This window comes from Durio zibethinus, chromosome 7 (assembly GCF_047325235.1).
Source record: "Durio zibethinus cultivar Kanyao isolate XHJ-2024 chromosome 7, ASM4732523v1, whole genome shotgun sequence".
In the NCBI taxonomy this organism is placed as follows: Eukaryota; Viridiplantae; Streptophyta; class Magnoliopsida; order Malvales; family Malvaceae; genus Durio; species Durio zibethinus.
In genome coordinates, this window is record NC_143168.1 from 14149478 (window position 1) to 14157061 (window position 7584).

The following is a 7584-nucleotide window of genomic DNA, read 5'->3' on the forward strand; positions in this document are numbered from 1 at the left end:
TCGACTATTGAAAATCTCATACAGAAAAAAACAACAAGAGTACAAAGAAGGAGAGAAGAAGTGGTATGAAGAAAAAACTAAAATTTTGAGTTTTTATATTGCCTGAAAATGACGTCGTTTTAGGTTAAAAACAAACCAAAGTCAACGTATTTTCCATTTCCCGAGTTTGACTCATTCTACTTGACCCAGCGACCCGCACTAATGTTTAGCTGATTGAATTGCTAAGTCGAGTTTAAGTTGTATCCTTTCGATCGGTGGTTTGAGTCTATAGCCAAGCCAAGTCAAGCTCAAGTTTAGTTAAGCTGAGCCAATGAAAGCTAAGGTATTTTTTTCTTTTACTTATTTATTCGATTATTTATTTATTTATAAATCAATAGCATTTATTCAATTATGTATAAGCTTTTTTTCCCTTCTAAGATTTTTGAAGAGAATTAAAATATTTTAAATAAAAATTAAAAATGTGAGGAAAAAAAAAGTATTTTTTTAAATAAAAAATAACAAAAACATTTAAAAAAAATACTTTTTGAAGAAAATAAAATTTTAAAAAATGTTTTTAGGGAAATTGAAGTATCAATTTTCCTAAAAAGTAAAATTTTTTAAAAAATATGTTTTTAAGAAAATTTAAAAGTATTAATTTTTTTTTAAGATATAAATTTCCAAATTTTTTTTAAAGAAAAGTTAAAAAATAAATTTTCTTTTAAAATAAAAATTTCAAAAAATTATTTTTTTAGAAAAAGTTAAAAGTATTAATTTTTTAAAAATAATTTTCAAACAAATATTTTTTTTAAAAAAATTGAAAATATCAATTGATCTTGAAAATGAATATTTTAAAAGATGGACTTAAAAAAAAAAGTAATAATTTTTTTTTAAAATAAAATTTCAAAAATATATTTTTAAAAAAATTTAAAAATATCAATTTTTTTTTTTTTAAAAAAAAAATGATGTTACGACTCAAGAGAAGAAATGATGAGGATGCTCGAAGACGGCAAGGTATGGCTGAGTGAGTGGTTCTTCTAGACCAAGATAGGATGCAGAGATAGTTCCGAGGGATAGGTTTGTTTGGATTAAACTCGAAAATATCCCACTGCATGCATGAAATTATGACTTATTCAGTAGAATTGGAAACCATTGGGGAACTTTTATTACTCTCGATGATAGTACAATGAGGAAACGAAGATTGGGCGTGGCAAGTATTAGCTCTCATCAGAACAGATATTCATCCTCCAAGTTTCATCTAGATAGTGATAAACGGGAAATCATATCATATTAAAGTAACGCTGAAAGATCGGTCAAGATTCCTATAGAATAAAGGGGTGAAACAAATCAATAAATGACAGTCAACACCATTAACTTCCTCAAGCTCAAGTCTTCGAGCTTCGAAGAGGAACTCCAACAATGCAGCAACAGTGAGGAAGGAGAAGGCGAAAAGGCAACTCTGGGAGATAGTGCTTCACGAGCCAGTTGAAAGATGTTGGAAAGAGGATATCCAGCTAGAAGAAAGATAAGCCAGCCGCAAATTCCAAACCGGATGCAATCTCAAGACGATATGGAATTAATTCTGAAAAACAGGGATGGGAACTCAATTGACAACACAGTAAGATAAGTGCGGGCTGATGACATCTGGGTTGTAGAGGAAAACTAGCTAACAAGCAGTTGGTTTTGTGCGATGGACAAAACCCAAACTATTTAAGCCAGGATACTGCCCAAAATAAATCTGAAGGGCTTAGGGCCCAATTAAATAATGATAGCAGCATTGAGCTTGGGCAAGAATTAAGAGGACCACAAAATGATAAGGAATAAATAGAGCTGTCGTGGGAAGAGAATACAGTCTCTCAAAGTCATAAAGAAGATAAAAACAAAGGCAGAAAAGAAAGAAATACACCGATATTAGAATAGTCGATACAAAGCCGAGGAAGAACAACAAAAGGAAACATGAGGGTATTAAAAGGAAAGAAAGACCGAGGGCAAGCTAAAGCAACTAGGAAGAAAGCATTGAAGACACAGTCCTGGGAGGAGGCTGAAATATCAAATGAAGACATAAGGAGCAGAAATAGAGTCCTTAGAAAAGATAAAAAAAAAGCTGGAAGTTGGCCTACTACTGGGACTATCGATGAGGAGGAGATGAAGAAGTGTTGAAAAGCTCATGGAGATGGAGGCGAGAGAAGAGGAATGAGAAGGTAACTGCTAATTTCTTCTATTTAATATGGGTTTTTAGTAGGAACAATGGGTTGTTACAACTTAAAATGAAGCTTATTTCGGTATATATTAGAGGAATTAGAAGAAGTGAGAAAAGGAAGGCCTTTAGGAAGCTCATGAAAAAGGAAAAACCAACTATTATTTTTATACAAGTGACCAAGTCCATCAAAGTGAATGATGGAACCATTAGACAATTATGGGCAAGAAAAGGAATAAAATTTACTCAAAGTGAACCATCTGGTGCCGTGAGGGGACTATTTTGTATGTGGGCAGAAGAGGATTTCACACTTGTATCCTCTATAAGTAGGGAGAGGTATACAAGGATTCGTGTCAGTTTCTCAAATAGAGCTGGTACCTTTAATTTGTGCAATGTGTATGCCCCAAATGATGTTTACAAAAGGAAATTATTCTGGGAAGAATTAGCAACTGTGAAAGTAAATAGTACAGAATTGTGGTGCTTTGCAGGTGACTTTAATGTAGTGCTAAACAAGGAGGAATGAACTGGGATAACAGACATTGCTAAATTATCAATAGATTTGGCAAATTTATACAAGAAGCTGAGCTAATCGATCTCCTTCTAGCTGGTAGAAAATTCATGTGGTATAGGAAAGGTGCAAGAACCGCAATGAGCAGATTAGACAGGTTTCTCATCACACGGAACTGGTTATCACTTTTCTCTTCTATCAATCAATGTTGCTTGGAATGTTTTATATCAGACCATATTCCTATTTGCCTGGCAATTGATGTACAGGATTATGGACCAAAACCGTTCAAAATTTGCAACCACTGGCTTGAAAATGAGGAGTTTCATTGGTTGGTAGAAAATAAATGGAGGTCATACAAGTTAGAGGGATATGTGGATACAGGGTGCTGCAAAAGCTTAAATGGTTGAAAAAGGACATTAGGCAACGGATAGGCCATGGGAGAAGAGATATGGCAGCTTCAATAGACTCACTTGAGAAGAAGATATCATTGTTGGAAAAGGAAAATAAAGCCAGATCATCAGACAACAACATCAGTTCTGTTATAGTAACAAAAAAAGAAATACTCTGGAGTATGCAAAGAAAGGAAGAACAAACATTGAGGCAAAAGGCAAGGGTAAAGTGGATACAATGGGGGGATAAGATAGAGAAATACTTTTATTGTATCTCAACAGCAGATAGAGAAATAATTTCCTGAGTCATATATCCCATAAAGGTAAAAGACTAAACAACCTGAAGGAGATTAGAGTAGCAGCAGAAAATTATTTCCAAAATATGTTCAGAAAGTCTTCAGAACAGATGCTTATCTTTGAGGAATTGGAACCAAAAAAAGCTAAGTGTTACGGAATCCCAGCAGCTTGAGGTACCATTCACGGAAGAGGAAGTGTGGAATGTAGTTGAAGGGTGTGATGGAAATAAGGCCTCGCTGGACCGGTGGTTTCAACTTCAATTTCATAAAAGGAAAATGAAGCTTACTAAAGTCTGATATTCTGAAATTTTCGGAAGAATTTCAAAAAATAGAAACAAATGCCAAAAGGTATCAATTGTTCCTTTATTGTGTTAGCAGTCAAGAAGTAGTGTTACGAGTTTTTAAAGATTTTCGTCCTACATCCCTATTTGGAAGCTTATACGAGATGATAGTGAAAGTATTGGCAAACAGACTGAAACAAGTCATTAACGCTCTGATTCATTCAACATAATCAGCTTTCGTCAAGGGAAGACATATTATGGGTAGTATTCTTATTGTCAATGAATTGATTGACAAGCATGTGAAAAACATCAGAGGGGGTGTGATTTTCAAGCTTGACTTTGAGAAAGCTTTTTTCAATGATGACTGGGACTTTTTGATTGCAATGCCGGTGGCAATGGGTTTCGACAGAAAATGGATTTCATGGCTATGGGGGGGTACATCTCAACAGCATCAGTATCTGTTCTTATCAATGGCTAGCCCAATAGTCCGATCATGATGTAAAAGGGACTTAGACAAGGTGATTCGCTCTCTCCACTGTTATTTCATAGTAGCTGAAGAATTAAGTTTGATGCTAAGAAGGGTGGTTGATATGAATTTGTTTAACGTTATCAAGATTGGGTGAGGAAACCTTTATATCCCGCACCTACAGTTCATGGATGATATGATCATTTTCTGTAAAAGTGATGTCGATCATCTGAGCTAAATAAAAAAAAATATTAAAATGATTCCAGCTAACCTTTGGTTTGAAAGTGAACTTCTTAAAGAGTGCACCATTTGGGATTAAGGTGGAGCAGCATTTGATGGTGGAGTGAGCACCGAGTCTTAGATGCAAAGCAGACACTCTTCCAGCGTCTTCCTTTGGGAGTGAACCCAAGACTGGTATCAACATGGAGGCCAGTGATTGAATCCTTCAAGAACAGACTGAGTAAATGGAAGGGAAAACTACTATTAATGGGAGGGAGAATTGCTTTGATAAAATCAGTTTTCGCAAATCTGCCGATATACTACATGTTCCTGTTCAAAATGCCTACTGGTGTTAGATAAGAGTTGGAAAAAATTCAAAGACAGTTTTTATGGGGCAACACTGACGAAAAAAGAAAAATGAGATTGGTTGATTGGGATAAAATTTGTAGAAGCAAGAATTCGGTGGTCTAGGCTTCATAAGCCTAGAATCGTGCAACTAGACCCTACTACTGAAATGGACATGGAGATTTGATAATGAAAATCAAGCACTATGGAGAACAGTGATATGTGAAAAATACAACATGCCCCATGTGGCTGTTGCCTGGTTCCCTATCCTATTCATTCCCTCTTTAGAGTATGAAGTGACATTTAGAACAGTTGGAATTCGGGAGAGCTATCTAACCTTATAAAATCTAGTTTTTTTCCTTGTGCTGGTAATGGAGCCAGAATCCTAGTTTGGACTGACAAATGGCTTAATGGTCTTGTCCTGAAAGATGTATATGCAAGAATTTATGCGCACTATCAGTTAATAAATATGGTCAGATCAATGAATTCAGAGAATGGAAAGGAACCATCTGGAGTTAGCACATACTCCTAAGGCATGAACTATTCGACTGGGAGAAAGACTCGCTAAGACAGCTTATGAATCTTCTCAGTAATGTCACACTCTTGAGAGAAGGCCAGGATAAATTGATATGGTTGCATGCGACAAATGGTGAATACAGAACCAAAACATTCAGAACAATGTTGATGGAGCTTGCCAATGAAGAGATACCAACAAAGAGCCAAATTTGGAAAGGGATCGCGCCAGCAAAAGTGAAGTTTTTTGCTGGAATACGATGACAGGAAGCATTGCCATGATAGAGGGAATTCAAGCAAGGGGTTATTCGAGAGGCATTGAAAATAAATGTGCTTTTTGTAACGAGGTTGAATCCATAGGCCATCTATTCCTATTCTGCCAGATGCGGTGGAAAATATGGTGCAAGTTTTGCCAATGATGGAACATCAGTTGGACAATACCAGATTTGTTAAAAACATTATATCAAACATGGAAATGTCTAATGTTCAAGAAAGACCAGATACTGATATGGGAAACCCTTTTTTATGCAGTTGTATGGTCGATATGGTTGGCATGAAACGAAAAGATCTTCAACAAGAAAGAGCTAATGGTTGATGAATTGATGAACTTAATCTGTATTAGGCTTTGATGGTGGATGAAGGCTAAATTCCTTAACCTTCAACTTAGTGTGCTGAATTTTATGGAAAATCCTGAATACCTTACGACCCCATTATAGAAGAAAACAGCGAGACAGGTAGCAGTATGGTCCCCTCCACCTGCAGATACATGGAAGATAAATGTCAATGGATCAGTCATTGGGAAGCCTGGACCTAGAGGTATTGGCGGAGTAATTAGAGACTGTAATGGAAATGTCAGGCTCATTTTCTACAAAAGAATAGGCGTGGTAGACTCCAACTAAGCAGAACTAACAATTCAAGAAGCATTATCAATCGTGGTGTAAGCTAATATCAGTTCAAGAACAGAGATTTTTATAGAAAATGATTCGAAAGTAGTCATAGCATGGATAAACAAAACGAAGCAAAGGCCCTGGAAATACAAAGACATTTTCAACAAGATTTCCAACCTGGTAGCCTCAATCAAGAAAATCTCATTTCTCCATGTTCTTACGAAAGCTAACAATTTTGCTGATTCTCTAGTTAAGTCAGGTGTCTTTCGAAACTCTGACTTAGTAGCCTAGTTGTAAGTTTTTGTATGCTATCGCCTTAATAAAATTCTTCAACTTAAAAAAAAAAATAGTGATTTACCGATAGAGTAAATTAAATATTACGTTAATAGTCAGCAACTTTCATTTGTTGGGGATCGATCCATGATTTAAAGGGGATCGATCCTGCATTTAAAGGGCATTGGTCCTCTAGTAGATTTCACAAATTATGCAAAAGGAATCGATCTCTTAGGGAAGAAGATCGATCCATTATGTCATTGGAAATTATTTTTTGTCAGAGTTGGGCTTATTTTTTAAGGAATTTTTTCGTCGGTATAGGTTGATAGTGATAATTAAGAAAAAATTAAATTTTCATCACATCTCGTTAATAGTATTATTTTCGATGGAAGTTTAATGAAATTTTCATAAAAAAAATCATGTCATATCGGATCAGTTTGGCGCCAAACATTACAGATGACATTTGGTTTTGTCAAAATTTTCCAAAGAAATTCCTGTCAATAATTTCGCGAACCCTGCCTATCATTTATTTCTAAAATCTATCATTAAAGGGAAACTTTTAACGACAAAAATTTTTTATAGCTAAAGGGCTATACTCTTGTAATGAAAATGACTTGGAAGATCAAAATAAAGATGCTTGATATTAGAATTTGAATACTATTAGTTGTAGCTCTCATATTCTTGAAAAAATGACAATTTAAATTTGAAGTAACACTTGTTATTTTTTTTTGAAATGGTATTTAAAAAAAAAATTAAAGTGCAAATATTTATGAGTAGAGTTTTAGACTGAGTTTTAAAGTCTAATCTAATCAGATTTAATCTGAATCATTATTTAATGAATAAAAAAAATAATTTTATTTAAATTTAATTTTAAAAATATATAAAATATTAAGATAAAATAATTTTTCATATTTTAATATTTTTTAACATTGACCGAACATGTTAGTCGTTGAACGAATCAAGTCAAGCCTTAAGCAAGAGATTTCAAAGTTCAACCGGATCTAGCCCGGCTCGACCCGACTCTTGGTAAGGTCTAGGCATAAGACGCAAAGTTTATTTTGCTTGTGTCATTTCATATGTGTCTTAAAATTTTTTTTCTATTTTGTGACTAGAAGTGCAAGAATGTCATTTCCAACTGAAGGAAATTGAGTTTGATCTTGAGTGAGAAGTTGAATCATGGGTATTTCACTTTAGCCTCTCACAGAAGTTCTATGATAATATCTGGACGGACGTA

At 34.7% G+C, this 7584-nt stretch overlaps 1 long non-coding RNA gene across 1 annotated transcript; it reads left to right on the plus strand.

The window, feature by feature from the left end:
- The first annotated feature begins 1114 nt into the window (after positions 1-1114).
- LOC149518010 (uncharacterized) lies at positions 1115-4750 on the plus strand. The gene is made up of 2 exons (XR_016343492.1): positions 1115-2177; positions 2662-4750. It is a non-coding gene; the product is annotated as an uncharacterized LOC149518010 (long non-coding RNA).
- Positions 4751-7584: the final 2834 nt, after the last annotated feature.